The 19,728-nt window shown below is 36.6% G+C and overlaps 1 protein-coding gene and 1 non-coding gene across 6 annotated transcripts in view; both read right to left on the minus strand.

The window, feature by feature from the left end:
• The window catches only part of IKZF3 (IKAROS family zinc finger 3), an 80,326-nt gene that overhangs the window by 60,125 nt on the left and 473 nt on the right, over positions 1-19,728 (minus strand). The window lies entirely within an intron of this gene.
• Positions 6,754-6,860, minus strand: LOC138995295 (U6 spliceosomal RNA). The gene has a single exon (XR_011468604.1). It is a non-coding gene; the product is annotated as a U6 spliceosomal RNA (small nuclear RNA).

Genomic DNA, 19,728 nt, shown 5'->3' on the forward strand with positions numbered 1-19,728 from the left:
TCAGTTTAGGCCAGTGGTCGGCAAACTCATTAATCAACAGAGCTAAATATCAACAGTACAACGATTGAAATTTCTTTTGAGAGCCAAAATTTTTAAACTTAAATTATATAGGTAGGTACATTGTTATTAACTCTATTACGGTACTCCTAAGGCTTAGGAAGAGCCACACTCAAGGGTGCCAAAGAGCTGCATGTGGCTTTCGAGCTGCAGTTTGCCGACCACGGGTTTAGGCTTTTATATATACATATAGAGCTTCAAATCCACTTACTTTTGTCTATCATCTTAATTTGCTGTTAAGCCTGTCCAATGAACTTTCTATTTCATATAGTATAATTTTTAGTTCTAGAACTTTACATTTTGTTCTTTTTAAATAGTTTCTTTCCTGAGATTTGTTAATTCATTACAAGCATATATTCCTTTACATCTTTGAGTATAATTATTATAGCTGTTTAGGATCCTTGTCTTCCAATTCCAATATCTATGTCATCTTGAGTTCAGTAACCACTGATATCCTTTTCTCTTAAGTACAGGTAACACTTTCCCTCTTCACATGACCTAAAAATTTTGGATAATACACTGGACATTGTAAATGGTGTTATAGATTTTACAGATCCTGTTATGTTCCTTTCAACAGTATGAGTATTTTTCTTTATTTTACTTTTTAAAAATAAAGCATATAGTTAACTTGCCTGGATTTAAACTCAAATTCTGTCTCATTTGTGGTGGGAAGTAGCTAGGGTAACCAGATGTCACACTATGCCTGGGATTGAGTGTTTCCCAGACCACCCTTTTATTTTTATTTTTTTATTTTTTTAAAATATACTTTATTGATTTTTTACAGAGAGGAAGGGAGAAGGATAGAGAGCCAGAAACATCGATGAGAGAGAAACACTGATCAGCTGCCTCCCGCACACCCCCCACTGGGGATGTGCCCGCAACCAAGGTACATGCCCTTGACCAGAATCGAACCTGGGACCCCTCAGTCCGCAGGCCGGTGCTCTATCCACTGGGCCAAACTGGTTAGGGCCCAGACCATCCTTTTAGAAGCACAAATTTCTGTTCAGATGGGCTGCTCAGAGTGTGACTCATATAAGTGTAGTTCAAGGATCAGCTACAGATTTGAATCAGCCAAAGAATTTATACACAAAAAAAGGCCTCCCTGCCTTCTCCATTCTAGAACTTCTCCTCCTTGCTTCCCAGCTGCTGTGCTTGCTATGGTTTAAAAAATATACTGGTCCTCGGGTTACATTGGAGCGTAATGCGATTTTCGCCGTAAGTCGGAACCCACCTACATAAGCACCTATATCACTCACATGGAGCACATACACAGCAGTAATGAAGTGAAACAGCAAAAAAAATTTTAAAAGATAACAGTTCCTGACCTTTACTTATGGCAAATAAATAAAAAACATAAAGCACATATGTACATATGTCAAAATGACAGAACTTTTTTTTTTATAAATAAATGGGAGATGGAGATGTAACCATGAAACGACATACGTAGAGTCCGACGTAACCCGAGGCCTGCCTGTATATCGTGTTTTATTGATTTTAGCTGCCTCCTGCGTCCACAATCCGGGCATGTGCCCTGACCAGGAATCAAACCAGTGACCTCTCAGAGCATGGGATGATGCTCAACCAACTGAGCCACACTGGCCAGGGCCTTGACATGGGTCTTTTGTTTTGTTTTTTTTACGACTCATCCTATCTCATTCTTTAAAATATTTATTGTTGAAAGTGTTACAGATATTCTCCCCCCCACCCGCCACTGACTCCCTCTATCCCACTCCCACTCGCCCCACCCCAGGCCTTCACCACATGTGACATTCCTGCCAAATATGCATAACATGAATCTAACCATGGGAAAACAAACTAAACTCTAATTGGGGAACAGTTTACAAAATAACTGGCTTGTAATCCTCAAAAGTGTCAAGGTCATGAAAAACTGAGGAATTGTTTCAGACTGAAAGAGAATGAGGAGTTATGACAACTAAATACAATGTGTGATTCTTAGTTGAATACTCTTGCAGTAACGGACATTAGAGAAACAATTGGAGAAATCTAAATGGGGTCCAAGGATTAAATGGGAGTAATGTATCTATGTTAATTTCCTGATTTTGATAGTTGTTTTGTAGAAGGTGGAACATAAATACTAAAGTATTCAAGGGTATCATATCAGCAACTTAATCTCAAAATTTCCAGAAAAAAACAGGGTTTTTTTGTACAGTATTGCAACTTTTCTGTAAGTTTGATAGTGTTGTGAGCTTTGGGGGGGTTTTTTTAGTTAAAAAAAAAACTACCTGTGAAACTTTTAATTGCATACTAAAGGGATTCTTAACAGAAAAAAAAAGGAAAAAAACCTAGCTCAAGGTTTCACATGAGCAACCTTCATGTGAAAACATCTTCTAGTTACTTCAGAGAAAGATGGCTTTTGATTTGGTGACCTAAAGGGAAAAGGTCCTGGTCCCCTGAACCTTTTAAATCCTCTGACAATGACATTTAAATAACTCTCAACATTTTCTCAAGAGGCCTTCGTGTGCTGTAAATAACACTAGAAATAACTGAGTAGTTTCTAAGAGAATTTCTGACTCTTAGTATTCAAAATTTTAAGAAGACATTAAACCATGTATAATCAGGCAACATGGATGTTCTTCTTAGGTGCTAAAAAAATACTTAAAACACAAGGACAAAATAGATTGAAGTACACTTTCTCTCCCTGAAATTAAGGTCTTTATAAAAACATGAAGTCGTAGGTAGATGGTAAAGGAATTCCCAATTGTTAAATATTTATAAAACTTTTCAGTTTTTAATGGACCATTGTGTAATTTCTTATACTTCAGTTAAAAAAAAAAACCTCAAAAAATTTCCATTTAATGGGACATACTGGGTTGGCAGTCAATATAGCTTCACAATATTTAAAAGAACACTCTAGAAAACTAAAAAAGAAGGGTCCGTATATTGCTTTTGACAGAAATACAGTTTTCTTTACTGATGTTTATACATATCCGGTACAGATGATGGAAGAATTTCAAAGTAGGTTAATTTCATTGAAAAACAAATATTGTCTATATCTCTCCTGTTACCTGAATAGGCAAAGCATGCTCCTGCCTCAGGACCTTTGTATTTACCTTCCCCTCTTAACAGAATGCTCTTCCCCCACCTAGCTACTTGGCCACTTCCTAGCTTCATTCAGGTGTTGTATGCTCAAAAGTCACCTTACCAAATAAGCTTTACATAACTATCCCATATAAACTGTCATCCTTCATGGTCACTTTGTTTTCTCTTACCTTGCTTTATTTTTCTTCATAAAATTTCTTTATTGTCACCACCTGACATATTTTTGGTCATTTTTGTTTTTACCTGCCTCCCCACACCAGAATGTAAGGTCCATGAGAACAGGGATGTTATGCACATTTTGCCTTGCTATTTTGCTGTGTCTTTAACTCCCAAAATAGTGCCCATTCATAATGGACATGAATTTTTACATCTCTTGATCCTTATGAACACTCTAGATTAAAGTTCCGCAAACTACGACTTACCACTTGTCTTTGTGTGGCCCGTGAATTAAGAATTTTTTTTTTTATATTTTAAGTGGTTAGAAAAATAATCAGAAGACTATTGTTTTGTGCCACTTGAAAACTATGTAAAGTTCGATTTCAGTGCCCATAAAGTTCTATTGTAAATACAGACAAACCCAATCACTTACATGTCCATTGCTGCTTTCATAGTCCAACAGCAAAGCTGAGTAGTTGTGACAGAGACTATATGACTTACAAAGCTTAAAACATTCACTATCTGGTCCTTTACAGAAAAAGTTTACCAGGAAACAGCTTAACGATGACTATCTCCTAACAATATTTCTATTTTTATAATTGGAATTCTAGGAAACAGTTGTGATTTCCATTAATGCAGTTATCAAAGTTATAAGTCATCTAGACAGCACCTTTCATACAAAGTATTTTACAAATGTGACCGATTGAAAAATTACTGTGACTTTTCAGAGTGTAAAAAACAACCCACCACATGATGCCAAACATTCAGATAAAATATTTTTAAATGTACTTATATGTAGGTGTACAAATATATATGTGGCATCATGCTTCCATTAGGATTTTTTGGTATCATTAGATAAAGCAATTTCTTATCTCATTTAAAAGCCAAAATTATAAACCAGCAGAAAACCCTAGTTAACACTCATTCATATCAGGTGCCTTCTTTCTTTCCTGCAACTTAATACTCAATCTAATATTTCTTAAGTTTAATTTAATCATTAGTGCTTTCCACTGATACCTTACCTTTTAATAACAAATCTTATAAAAGGCATAGCTATTCTGTTACAGAGATGGCTGACAGATATACTGGACTGTAAAAATTAAAGGCTATTTCTTTTGTAGCTTTCCAAAGCACTTCACCAATTCAAAGCTTTTCTAGCAGTATCAAGTTGTTTTCTACCAGTACTGAAAACAAGCCTTCTTCACATGCTTACTGAAAGATGACAATTTCAAGTTTGTTTTTATTCCTTCAGATTCTCTTTTCATTGACAAAGATGCCATTTTAAAAAAATTCACTAGCTAGAATTTTTGTTATAATATCAATATTTTTCTCAGACATTCCAGCATTTTTATGTGCTGCAAAATTAAAGGGAGTAGATTACAACTAAAATTTAAACTTGGAAATGGCAGGAGTCTGGTTAATTAAGATTTCATCAAAGTTCACAGGGGAATGTTTTTACCTCTTTGCTCTAATATAAACCAACTATTAACAAAACCAAATATTTACATTAGCAACAAAATTTGTAACCATATTTTTAACTTGAATAGTTATGAACTTGCCTTCATTTTGAGACTATTAAGTAATTATTATTCAATTGAGAATATCAGCTAACAAAATTATACTTAAGTTTCAGAGATCAGATTTTCACTGGCTGTTCTGTTTTCCCAGTAGGAAGTTGTAGGTGCTAAAGGAGAGCAAAATGTTAAATCTCAGAAAGATTGCTGCATTGACTTTGCCAGCTGCCAGCAGTTCTGGTGCCTGACGGCTGCCAGAAAGCTGTACCTGAACACTGACATTCCTTTTTATCTTCATAACAGTAAACTGACTCTTATCCCCATGTCTCTTAAAAAAATAGTTTTTTAAAATCTAAAATGTTCACTTTTACTTTTTAACCAAAATCTTTGGAAACTGAGTCACTATAAAAATGTACTCATATTTGCAACATTAACATTAGGGACAGAAGTGTTAGCTATTATTTCTGAAAGGTCCTTCACCATTTCTTTTTATTACTACCACATATAATCAATTCCTGGAATCTTGGCATCACAAGAACAATTCTGCATAATGAAAAATGATACCTAAGACTAATGAAATCAGAATATTAGAAATGGAGTGGATATTTTATCTAGCTTAAGTGACCTTCCTCTGACACCTGGTGCTTGAATTTCCTCCAATATCTCCCTATTTGGGTTGTATGTTTCCTCCCTTAGACACTTCCAATAATATAGAAGTTATTCCTTTCCATTTCAGGAAAAAAAGTTTTAAAAGTTCCTCCTTAAATGTAGCTGAACTCAAATTTCCTGAAATGTCCATTTCAGGTCCTTGTTCAGCTTCTTGGGAACATATAAGAGAAGTTATTACTCAGATGCTATTACTCAGTTCCCTAACCGCGGTGAGAGCTTTCTTCTGAACCTGGTTTTGTTTGCTTGTGGTCCTCCAAAAAGGTATCATGAAGCACTTAATCCAGTAAGTGCAAATGAAATTTCATATTATCTCACAGAATTTCTGGAAAATGAAAAGGTATAATTGCATTTATTATTCTCCCCATTTTACCGACAAAGTTCATGACACAAAGAATGACAAAATATAGTCACCTAATTGACCAAGGGTACAATGTCAGTGACACATTAAGGAGAGAAGCAGGACTAATTTCTTAAGTTTTACCTTTGTTTCAAAGAATTTAACTAATGTTTTAATTAAAGTGCTTTCCTATAGATCAGTGATGGCGAACCTGTGACACGCGAACTCATTTTTTTGGTTGATTTTTCTTTGTTAAATGGCATTTAAGTATATAAAATAAATATCTATGTTTTACTATGGTTGCAAATATCAAAAATTTTCTGTATGTGACACGGCACCAGAGTTAAGTTAGGGTTTTTCAAAATGCTGACACGCCGAGCTCAAAAGGTTCGCCATCACTGCTATAGATTACAGATCTTAGAAGAATAGAAATAGAACAGATTTTAGACTCAATTAATTTCAAATAATTATGATTGAAGGGAAAGGAAGACATAAAAACAAGGAGCATGCCTTAAAATGAGAGTTATCCCTCCAACCATGAAATACTTCCTTTCTTTCTTCCTTGGATTAAGGTAAAAGTTAAGAAATATCAAGACTACTTTCTGAGAGCACCAGATCAAATACAGTCCATGTTACCATTCCAATTCTTTCTACCTTACCTCTTTTTAAAATTAAGGATTCCATTTTCCCCCTATATTAAATGTTTAATGAAGAAATTATAGAGTGTGGAGCACAGGTTTAAAACAACAAATTTAACATCTAGTGCTATTTTCCCTTGTTACTCTGAATTTATAGACAGATATATTTCAATTTTACCATGGCTATCACATGCCATAAATGAACATGTAGAGAGAAAAGGAAGAATGCACATTTCATGTCATTGCTACTTTTTAAAAAATTTATGCTAATATAAGTGAATCCCACATATTCCTAGTAATATTTTCTTTCTTTTTTTTTAATAAAAATATGGAATGCTTCACGAATTTGCGTGTCATCCTTGCGCAGGGGCCATGCTAATCTTCTCTGTATTGTTCCAATTTTAGTATATGTGCTGCTGAAGAGAGCACAAAATTTTCATTTTATAACTGTAAAATGCCTAGATTTTTTTTTAAAGGGGAGAATGATGATTTTTATTTTATTTTTATTATTTTTTTTTAGTATATTTCATTGATTTTTTTTTACAGAGAGGAAGGGAGAGGAATAGAGAGTTAGAAACATCAATGAGAGAGAAACATCAATCAGCTGCCTCCTGCACACTCCCCATTGGGGATGTGCCCGCAACCAAGATACATGCCCTTGACCGGAATCGAACCTGGGACCCTTGAGTCCGCAGGCCGACGCTCTATCCACTGAGCCAAACCGGTTAGGGCAAAATGCCTAGATTTTTAAAAGTAAAATAACTGGGGTAAAAAACAGAATCATTAAAGTGGGTGATATATCTAAATGTGAAAGTTTAAAAAAGTCAAATTTCTACACAAGAGAATATTTTCATGGCCTTGGAAGAGGCAAATATTTCTTCAACAGGACATAAAATGCACTTAATCCCAAAGAAGAAAATTTGATAAATTAGCCTTTATTAAAATTAAAAATTCTAGTCATTACATAGATTAAGAAAATAAATAAGCAAGGTGTAGACTGGGAGAAAATATTTACAATACACTTTTGACAAAGTATACATTTCCAAAATATTTTTGAAATACCTACAAAACTATTAAAAATATAAAGAACCCAACTTTTAAAAAAATGCACTTCAGGCACTTTAGGAAAAAGGATAGACAAATGGCCAATAAACATATGAAAAGGTAGCCAATCAATATTCATCAGGAAAATACAAATTAAAGCCACAATGAAATACCATTACATACCCACCAAAATGGCTAAAATTAAAAAAAGACTGACAATAGCAAATGTCAGCAAGACGTGGAACTGGAACTCTCAGACATTGTTAGTGGGAGGGTGAACTGGCCTAACCACTTTGGAAACTGTTTGGCAATATGTATTAAAGCTAAATATACACCTACCCTATGACCCAAAAATGCTAGTCCTAAATCTATATCCAAGAGAAATGAGTGTATATGTCCACTAAAAGACATGCATAAGAATTTTCATAACACCGACAAAGACTGGAAATAATCAAATGTCCATCAAGAGTAGAATGAATAAACAAATTGTAGTATATTCATACTATTCAACAACAAATGAGAATGAACTAATAAATGTTACAATATGAATGGATCTCAAGTATATTCAGCAAAAAAAAAGCAAAAAAGCCAGACATATGGAATTCAAGAACAGGAAAACTGATATATGATTTATATAAGTCCAAATAGTAGTTAACTTTGGGTGAGGAGGGTATATTAATTATAAATTGGCACAAGAGAACCTTCTGGGGTGATGCAACTGTTCCATATCTTGATCTGGAACATGTGTATATAGGTAAAAATGAATCAAGCTACATACATTAAGATATGTGTACTTATTGTATAAGTTATTCCTTAATTTTTAAAAATTTCTGTTGGCCTGGCCAGTGTGGCTCAGGGATTGAGCATTGACCTTTGAAACAGGAGGTCACAGTTAGATTCCCGGTCAGGACACATGCCTGGGTTGTGGGCTTATTCCCCAGTGTGGGGTGTGCATCAATAAAAATATATTTAGTATATTTTTTATTTTATATATAAATACACATTTTTGTTCATTTCAGAGAAGAAGAGAGAGGGAGAGAGAGAGAGAAACATCAAAGATGAAAGAATCATTGATTGGTTGCCTCCTGCAGGCTCCACACTGGGAGATCGAGCCTGCAACTCTGGCATGTGCCCTGACAGGAAATTGAACTGTGACCTCCTAGTTCATAGGTCAATGCTCAACCACTAAGCCACACTGGCTGGGTAACCAGAGAGGAAGGCAGAGGGATAGAGAGTTAGAAACATCGATGAGAGAGAAACATCGATCAGCTGCCTCCTGCATACTCCCTACTGGAGATGTGCCCGCAACCAAGGTACAGGCCTTTGACCGGAATCGAACCTGGGACCCTTCAGTCGGCAGGCCGACGCTCTATCCACTGAGCCAAACCAGTTAGAGCCAAAATATATATTTTTTTAAAATCTGTTGATCACTCAAACATTCTCACATATCTAAAATCCAAACCTTACAAGTGCAATTAGAGCAGTATGTTCCAACTTTTGCAAAAAGTTTGAATTCCAAGGGTTTTAATGATTCTTCTAACAGTCTTTATAGATTATATCTATACTAACCATCCACTGAAAAGACACCATATATCTTAAAATTTTTCATGGTTAGGAAATTTATTTACAAATCATGTGACAATTAAATATGAAGATAGTTTCAGTGATAGCTAATTCCCCAGACTTCCCTGAGAATTGAGATTTCAAAATATTCTGTCATATGATTTTTTTTTTTTGGTCTTTTTTTTTTTTTTCAAGAAACTTAGGATACAGGTTGTTTGCCATTCATCTTTGGAAAACAAACAAACAAACAAAATTTTTTTGATTCACATTTGTCTCCAGCATCAGCCCCACTTATTTATCTGCTTCTCACCTTTTAGCTAAACTTCTGGAAAAAAATGGTCTGATCAGTGTTTCCACTTCCTCTATTCCAGCGGTTATCAACCTGTGGGTCGCAACTACTTTGGCGGTCAAACGACCCTTTCACAGGGGTCGCCTAAGACCATCCTGCATATCAGATATTTACATTACAATTCATAACAGTAGCAACATTACAGTTATGAAGTAGCAATGAAAATAATTTTATGGTTGGGTCACCACATGAGGAACTGTATTTAAAGGGCCAGAAGATTGAGAACCACTGCGAGTCTATTCCCATTCCCGCTCTAACCACTTCAATTTGGTCTCCATCCCCACTACTCCACAAAAAAGTTTTGTTAAGGTCAACAGCAGGTTTTATGTCATCAAAATTAACCCACACTTTTTGTCCTCACCTTACTTGATTTTTCAGCAACATTCAACATAGCTGACCACCCACTCCTTCTTGGAACACTCCTTTCATGAATTCCGTTACACCACACTCTGCTGATTTTCCTCCTGTCTTGCCCTGCTGCTCTTTCTCTTTTGCTGTCTCCAGCCTCCTCCACATGACTACCTAAATAAGATGTTTCTCAGGCCTCAATTCTGAGTCCTCTTCTCACTACATGCTCTCTTTAGGTGATACAATTCATTACCATGGCGTTAAAAATCATTTATGTGCTAAGGATAACCATACTTCTATCTAGCTCGACCTCTTATTTAGAGGAGAGGTTCACCAACCCTGCTCCCACTACTATTCTCCACATTAGCACTCTTTTTATTTCCTTCATAATACATAGCATAGTTTTAATTATTTCTTTTGCTATTTACTTGTTTGGGGGCCTGTTTTTCTTACTTGACTATAAATTCCATGAGGGCAAAAGCATTGTCTGTTTTCTTTACCACAGTATTGCCAATATTTTGCATACATGGCACATAACAAGCATTCAATAAATATTTTTGAATAAAAAAATGAAGACAATTTATATTGTTATAAATGTATACATCAAAATTAAATGTTATAAAGCTTTTGTTGTTCAACCATCTTTTAAAGTCAGCATTTAAACAATAAAAATACAGTCTAAACATATATATAAAGATGATCCACTGCTAATCCATAATGCGCTGTAAGAGTGATGATAAATTTCATGGATACTTTTCAAATAGTGGTTAATATTTCTCAGGCTATAATGTGCATAAGAATTCCTTAGGAACCTTGTTAAAATGCAGACTCTGAATCAACAAGTCTGGCCTAAGAGTCTGCATTTGTAATAATTCCCAGATGTTGCCTGCTGCTGGTCTAGAGACCACACTTAGATTAGCAAGAAAGGATTCTTGTACATAATTTGTGAACCAAACTGAAATACTTAAATATATGCTGGAACCTAATTTTGTGGCTAGTATAAATGCAAGGTGATTTTCGTACACATTATCTTATTTAGGCTGTAGCTGGTCTCTTGCAGTATAGTAAACGTAGAGTGGTTCTCAATCTTACTAAGCGTCCCCTGTTTAGCAAAAGTATTTTATAACTAGAGGCCCGGTGCACGAAAATCATACATTGGGGGTGGGGGGTGTCCTCAGCCTGGCCTGTGCCCTCTCACAGTCCAGGACCCCTCAGGGGATGTCCACCTGCCAGCTTAGGCCTGATCCCCGCGGGGATCAGACATCCCTCTCACAGTCCGGGGCTCTCACAGACCAGGATCCCTTCTCCTTACTGCCTGCCTGCAGTGGAGGTGGGAAAGGCTCCCGCCACTGACGCTGAGCTCACCAACCGTGAGCCTGGCTCCCCCTGTGGGAGCACACTGACCACCAGGGGGCAGATCCTGCATTGAGTATCTGCTGCCCTGGTGGTCAGTGTGCGACATAACGACCAGTCGTTTCACCATTTGGTCAATTTGCATATTAGGGTTTTATTATATAGGATACCTCTTTTACCATCATGAATTAAACATAACCTATCCTCCCATACAAGTTGTTTTTAAAATAAAGCCCTAACTGTAATATAATGGTGAAACTGATGATGAGATAACTTGTATTTCAATAGGCAAATGTACCAGAATAATTATTCTAGAAGACATAATAATAAAGTAGTCAGATATATTTGTAGAATCACCATGAATGCAAGAGCTAAAAATTCAGGAGAATGCAGGTTGCATCAATAAGGGCCAAAGTCTTGGCTCTGAACTAAAGAATCATCTCTTAATTTATATAGTAGTTGCATTCTTAGACAATTTGGATTATATTAAAACCATGCAAAAATACTTCATCTTTATATATAAAATGGAGTTCGGTACTAGCAGTCATTAGACATACGTAAAATGTTACCGAGTATCAGAAAATAGAGAGATTCCAACTTAGAATGAAGGACAACTTCCTATAAGAGATGGCATTTGGGATAAACCATAATGGATAAGTGAGGATTTCAATTGGCACAATGGTGATCATATTAACAGTGCTGAAAAGTCAGAAGTTAGTTTGGGTTGGAGAGACCATGAGTTTATTTTTGGATTGTTGAGTTTGAACAGCATTAGAAAAATGGGGAGTTAGACAAAGTAGGAAAAACTAAGCAGCCCAGAATAACATGAGGGGACAAAGAATACCATTGGCAAGGAATATTGAAACTACATTGTGGGTTATCTGAAATGCCCAACTAAGAAATACTTAAAATGGCCCAGCTGGCCAGTGGTTGAGCATCAACCTATGAACCAGGAGATCATGGTTCGATTCTCGGTCAGGGCACATGCCCGGGTTGTGGGCTCGATCCCTGGTGTGGGGTGTGCAGGAGGCAGCCGATCAGTGATTCTTTCATCACTGATGTTTCTATCTCTCTCCCCATCTCCCATCCTCTCTGAAATCAATAAAAATATTTTTTTAAAAGAAATACTTAAAATGGTTTTTGAGTAGGGGAGTAACTTGAGATTTTAGGAAGATCATTTTGGCAGCAATCCTCAAATTGGATCGAAAGAGGCAAGTTTAGATACAGGGTTACCAAGATAAAAAAAACATGCAGCCATCTGAATCAGTAATTTTCAAAATGTGTTCAATGGGACTCCAGGGTTCCAGAGGGCTGCCATAGGTGTTGATCTGTGGCTGGGGAAGGAAAGGACCAATAGCTTAGGTAGGCCTAGCAATAGTCACTTGCCCTCTTTCCCAATCTCAAGTGGAATATCACACTTGCATCTGTCCCACATAAGATTTTTTAAAATATATGTTTGTTATTGATTTTAAAGAGGAAGGGAGAGGGAGACATAGAAACATAAATGATGAGAGAGAATCACTGATCGGCTGCCTCCTGCACGTCCCATACTGGGGACCAAGCCCACAACCCATGCATGTGCCCTGACCAGGAATTGAACTGTGACCTCCTGGTTCATAGGTTAACACTCCACCAGAGCCATGCCAGCTGGGCTATTTCTCAAATTCTGAGTGGTACAGCTTAAGCCTTTGTACAGGGAATAGGAAAGTTACTGATACTCTTACTTAAATAATTTTACATGAACAAATATGCACAGGAAAAAATACTTTGGAAATTGCAGCGCTTCACTGAAATAAAGAATGCAGCAGCCCTAGCTGGTTTGGCTCAGTGGATAGAGCGTCGCCCTGCGGACTGAAGGGTCCCAGGTTTGATTCTGGTCAGGGGCACATCCCCGGGTTGCAGCCTCGATCTCCAGTAGAGGGCGTGCAGGAGGCAGCCAGTCAATGATTCTCTGTCATCAATGATGTTTCAATCTCTCTCTCCCTCTCCCTTCCTCTCTGAAATCATTTTTTTTAAAGAGAAAAAAAAGAGAATGTAGCAAATCCAAAAGTTAGAAGGAACTATATTATTTTTCCCAGAGCAGAGCCAATATTGGATTAGAAAGATGGTAGTATTCATCCTATTGGATTTAGCCAATATTTCAAACTCTTCTACCAAACCTCTCAATGTCACTATTTACCTTACACTCTCTACCATAAAAGCCAAACCAATGGTCAAATGACCAAACATACAGGCAACGCATTCATTAATTCATTCAATAAATATGACTGCACTCTTACTATGTGCTGGGGACTGGGCTGTGATTAAAAAAATCCCAACATTTTGGAATGTGACAATCTAGAAGGGGTTACAGGTGTACTAATGTCCAAAATATGTAAGTAATCTAGTTAAATAATCTTTAGATAATTAAGAGTTAAGAATAAAAAATATAGTTTTGTATTATGATGCCGTTGAAATGTTTACTATTTCTCCTATAAAAAAGTTTTCTTTACAAACGAATAACCTGATGTTTTCATTTTTAAAAACACTCAATTATGACATTTTAAAAATAATTCTTTATTGTTGAAGTATTACATATGTCCCCTCCCCCCCCAATAAGTATAATTTGTGATATGTGTATGTGTTGCCAATTTCATTGATATAAAATGTTAGGAGGTGAGCTGATTTTGAATTACTGATAATGAGTAAAGAATATTGTTCTAGCCCTAGCTGGTTTGGCTCAGTGGATAGAGCGTTGGCCTGCGGACTGAAGGGTCCCAAGTTTGATTCCGGTCAAGGGCACATGCCCATGTTGAGAGCTTGATCCCCAGTAGGGGGCATGCAGGAGGCAGCTGATCAATGATTCTCTCTCATCATTGATGTTTCTATCTATCTCTCCCTCTCCCTACCTCTCTGAAATCAATAAAAAAATATATTAAAAAGAATATTGTTCTATAAATGCTTTTATTCTGTTTCATATCCATTAGTAAACACAACTTTTTTATCTCTCTTAAATGGGACACATCCTATATAATAAAAGGCTAATATGCAAATTGACCAAACAGTGGAATGACTGGTTGCTATGACGTGCACTGACCATGAGGAGGCAGATGCTCAATGCAGGAGCTGCCCCCTGGTGGTCAGTACGCTCCCACAGGGGGAGCACTGCTTAGCCAGAAGCCAGGCTCACAGGCTGGCGAGTGCAGTGGTGGTGGCAGGAGCCTTTCCCACTTGCGCAGCAGCGCTAAGGACGTCCGACTGAGGGCTCCCAGACTGCGAGAGGGCGCAGGCCAGGCTGAGTGACCCCTCGCCCCGGCAAGTGCATGAATTTTGTGCACCAGGCCTCTAATATCCAATATATGGTATCAACTCCATATTATTTTGATTTACTGTACACAACTTTGGACTCTAAAAACTGGATGCAAAAAGCAGGTTCAATTAAGACTGAAAAATTTATCATTCATAATCACTGGGGATTACAGTATTTGAGATATTACATTATAGTAATAGTTATACATAGATCATATTTACATATAATAGAAACAGACTAGCCAAACCGGTTTGGCTCAGTGGATGGAGCGTCCGCCTGCGGACTGAAGGGTCCCAGGTTCGATTCCGGTCAAGGGCATGTACCGTGGTTGCAGGCACATCCCCGGTGGGAGGTGTGCAGGAGGCAGCTGGTCGATGTTTCTCTCTCATCGATGTTTCTAACTCTCTATTCCTCTCCCTTCCTCTCTGTAGAAAATCAATAAAAAATATTAAAAAAAAAATAAAAATAAAAAAAAAGAAACAGACTATAATTACTTTTATATTATTTCACCTTTTTGTAGTGATTTAAAAGGCCCTAGGGTCACCCTTATGATTTTTAATTATTATAAATACTAGAGGCCCAGTGCATGAAATTCATGCGGGGGAGAGGGGGGTGTCCCTCAGCCCAGCCTGCACCCTCTCTAATCTGGGACCCCTCGGGGGATGTCCGACTGCCGGTATAGGCCCGGCAGCCGGACATCCCTCTCACAATCCGGGACTGCTGGCTCCTAACCACTTGCCTGCCTGCCTGCCTGATTACCCTTAACCGCTTCTGCCTGCCAGTCTGATCACCCCCTAACTGCTCCCCTGTCAGCCTGATTGACACCTAACGGCTCCCCTGCTGGCCTGATCACCCACAACTGCCCTCCCCTGCCAGCCTGATTGCCCACAACTGCCCTCCCCTGCTGTGACTGCCTCCTCCAAAAGGACCTGCCTCCTCTGCACGAGGTGGCAGAGACACCGGCACCGGCCTCTTCTGTGCCACGCGGAGCCCAGGACCCCCAGGCCTCATCATGTGGAGCGGCCGCTGGGACCCCCTCCACTGTGCATGCGGCCATCTTATGGTGGCCATCTTGTGATGGCCATATTTGTGGTGGCCATCTTGTGACAATGTCATGTGCGAGGGTGTGAGGACCACCTAGGCTTTTATTAGTGGAGAATTTTATTTTTAAAAGGCCAGGTAGCAGAGTGCACTATATGTCCTTGTGATGTTTAGGGTCTCTTTTCACAATAATTAATGAATCTTAGCACAAAAAAAGATTTATTGTGCACTTACTGCATGCAGGTTTCTGTGTTAATCACTCGGTTCTCATACATGATCTAAGAACTATAGCTTGAGTTAGGAGCCAATTAACAGTGGCTGGCCAATAAAATATCTACCAATGATATTTTAGTCCCAAATAAGTGTAAGTATATACTAGTATACATATATATATTAATGACAAATTTATAAGAAGATATTTAAAAGGTATCACTGAAAATTTTTATGCTAATTTTAATCATCTATATCTTGCCAATTGAGAAAACAAATTTCTGCTTATATCTGATCTGTATTTCAATGGACTAATATGTGATCCTAAAATCTGCTGATATGAAGTTAATAGATAAGATCTGGCTTTAAGTGATAGGCTAGCCAAAAAACACACACAAAACCCAAAATTTTTGTTTTCTAAGCTTCCTTCTTCTATTATACCATTTAATTAAGTACTTTAAGAATTTTCTGAGTTTTATCAAAGAATTGCTAATACGAATCCCCTAGTCCTAACTGGTTTGGCTTGGTGGATAGAGCATTTGCCCGTGGACTGAAGGGTCCCAGGTTCGATTCCAGTCAAGGGCATGTACCTTGTTGCGGGCACATCCCCAGTAGGGGGTGTGCAAAAGGCAGCTGATCGATGTTTCTCTCTCATCGATGTTTCTAACTCTCTATCCCTCTGCCTTCCTCTCTGTAAAAAATCAATAAAATATATTTAAAAAAAAAACCCAATCAGCCCTAACCGGTTTGGCTCAGTGGATAGAGCGTCGGCCTGCGGACTGAAGGGTCCCAGGTTCGATTCCGGTCAAGGGCATGTACCTTGGCTGTGGGCACATCCCCAGTGGGGGGTGTGCAGGAGGCAGCCAATCGATGTTTCTCTCTCATTGATGTTTCTAACTCTCTATCCCTCTCCCTTCCTCTCTGTAAAAAAATCAATAAAATATATTTTAAAAAAACACCCAATCCCCTACTCACAAAAACTAATAAAATAAAAGGCATCATAATAAACATAATGAAAATTACTCCTCAGCACTAGTTTCTTAACTGAATGCAACAAACTCTGAGGGTCTTTTATGAATCAGGAACTATTTCTGGCACTGAACGTAGAAAAATAAGAAGCTTAAAGACTAGTGGGGAAATAAACACTTAAATCAATAAGTAATTTCAGTACAATTGGCAAAAGTATGCACAGAAAGGAAAGGTCTCTAGCCTAGCTAAGGGAGGTGAGGAACTGGGTAGAATAAGTACCAGAAGGTAACAGGGAAGGTCTTCAGAAGGAGATTATGCCTGAGTCCTGAAAGATGAGCAGACAGGCACAATCAGGTAATGAATGGGGTGAAAATTTTAGCAGACATAGAAGAAGTGTGAAAGAGTCTATTTCATTGGATTATAGGAAATTTTCTAAAATTATGTCCCACTAGGACCCCATGACCTTTCTGTGGCTTTTGTTTCTTTGACCTTTACCATTTCATCCTTCATCAGCTCATAATGGAGGGCTATTACACTCCACCATTCGAAGGATATATCTCTGTAAATCTCAACCATCCAGAGCATGGAAAGGGACCTTGAAATGTTAGATGGCTTCCACAAAAACAATGTGGTGAGAAGTAGAAGAAAAGACGTCTTCTTTGTCTTCTCATCAAGAAGGAGGCAAAAAGTGCACAATAACCAGGGAATATTTAGTGTAGGGGTATTCAGTTCTGCACAGTTCAAAACTCCTGTGAGAATATACTATAGAACAATATGTTACCTAATGGTCAAAATAGTGACCCAGGGTCACCAAAATAAAGTTATCTCTTGTGTACCTGTTTATAAAGCAGAGGGCTATAAACAAATACACTTAGAAAAATCTCTATCCAATATTGTTTAAATAGAAAGATTTTATATTAAATGAGAAACATGCCAATACTTGTGAAATTCATATTTATGAACCACCTCATTTCTCAACCATACCAGATAGATGGAATTAATTATTATAGTACAAATAACAAAATTTAGCAACATAAATAGTCTTTGGATAGAAAATATGTAGGATTATCAGAACAAATAAGCAGCACATAATGCTATATAAACTGGATTACAAACCATTATTCGTGCTCACCTTTCACTATTCTATATAAGTAAAATATGTACTTTGAAAAACAAACAAAAAAATATTTAGGATCACAGATTGTGAGAAAAAATTTATAGCTTCTGATTTATTATGTACATTGACTATATTTATATGACAAGATTTCTATTTCAAAGGCATATTTTATCTGATATTTGCACACATAAAGTCTCAATAAATGTCTATTGAATAAAAATATGAATGAATTTAAAAAGATTTTGTATGCTAAAGAAATGTCTAACTATATAGCTTCACAGTAAACTCTAGCATATCAATTTGGCCAACAAATTGGGCAAAAAATAAAGGCATTCCATAAAGTACTCGACTTTCTTACACTGTCAAAAAATGAGAAGTATACAATATAGATCAAATCTCTATGCTAGATTGAGACCAAAATATCAAAATAATATAAATATACTTTAAATATCACACACATGAGCCATATTAGTCAATCTTGGGTGGCTATCAATGAACAAGATATTTTACTATATTACTCTGTCCTCAAGGACTTGATGTTAGAATAGCCTAAGTCACATCTTTAACCATTTTTAAATTTTTATGTTTTGATTAAGTGTTGAAATTTTTGCATTAAGCTTACTATATACTATCCATCTCCATGGCCTTATGAATTTAGTCATTTAAACTCACAACTGATCACTGATCTATATTCTACATTGTATCTCTTTCCATATATAGTACATTCTGAATTCTATACAAGTTTTCATTCCTTCCTTATCCAGAGAGTCTTCATCCAGGCTTACCTGAAAGTCTTTGTTAGGGCATTAATATCCTAATTTATGCTATTTAGTTAATAATTTCTTTACTTCACATTAAATGAACTTGGTAGTAGTAACATTTACAGAGAAACACTCTAATTTCCATGAATTTACACTATTCTGTACATTATTCTTGAGAAGTGAAATGGCTAAGATTAGAAAAAAATAGTGTTGGCGTCCTGATTTATAAGTTCATAAAAACAAATTCAGCAATTCATTTATAATAAAAGCATGAGAGTTCTTAAAAGTGTTTTTTCATAGAGTACAGTAATCTAATTTTTTCCTGTCCTTGGCCAGAACTTTTACATGTTAAAAATTACATTTCATAAACCATTTTTAAAATATTCAAAGTTCCAATTTTTAAGAGTTATTTAAAAAACCCTAATAATTAAAAAATTTTAAAGCATAAAGAATTTTTCATAAGAGAAAACACTTGAACATTATTCAATAATGGCCATTTTAAAGTTTCTATGAATACACTAAATACATACTGTTCATTGACTTATTTGGCATTCCACTTAGAGAAAAAAAAAATGTGTATATGGGCCAAGGTAGTTTAAAAAAATTGTTAGCATACCCAGGTACAAACTGAGGATTTAGGACCACACCATTGCACTCAATTATATTGTGAAATAAAAGCTTCATCATATTTATTTTCATATCCCAAATTAATCTAACTTCAATAACTTCATATGCTCTAGACCTAAGATGAAGGTTCATTGGCAATAAGAGATCCTTTGATTTTTATGAAGAAAAATCCATGCTATTCATGATATTTATAAAATTAACATTTCAATTAGGTGTCATTCTCTCATTTAGTAATTGAACGAATACATTTCTCATAAATTCTGATTTTCTAAGTAGGACCACCTCCCCCAACTTGAGATACATCTGCCATTTTCAAGATTTTAGTAACACTTGTTGAAGAGACTATTGAAACGATTATAATAGTGAGAAATTTTGGTTATCCCAAATTTTTGGTTGAAATTTTTTGGAGAAGCAAAGATAATTTTATGGCTTTCAAAATTAATTCAAATGAAACTCAATGTGAGCCTGATTTTGGCTATGGGCAAAAAATGGATCATTGGAAGATCGAGTTCCAAGGGACCAGCAGGTGCCAACCACTTTAAAATTTACCTTTCCTATAGCATTTATTCTTAGAAGAAAAAAGTCACCTTTCTTTCTAAACATGCCACTCAGATTTGCCTAAATCC

This window comes from Myotis yumanensis, unplaced genomic scaffold (genome assembly GCF_028538775.1).
Source record: "Myotis yumanensis isolate MYYU_CA2020_CCGP unplaced genomic scaffold, mMyoYum1.0.hap1 SCAF_16, whole genome shotgun sequence".
Taxonomy (NCBI): domain Eukaryota; kingdom Metazoa; phylum Chordata; class Mammalia; order Chiroptera; family Vespertilionidae; genus Myotis; species Myotis yumanensis.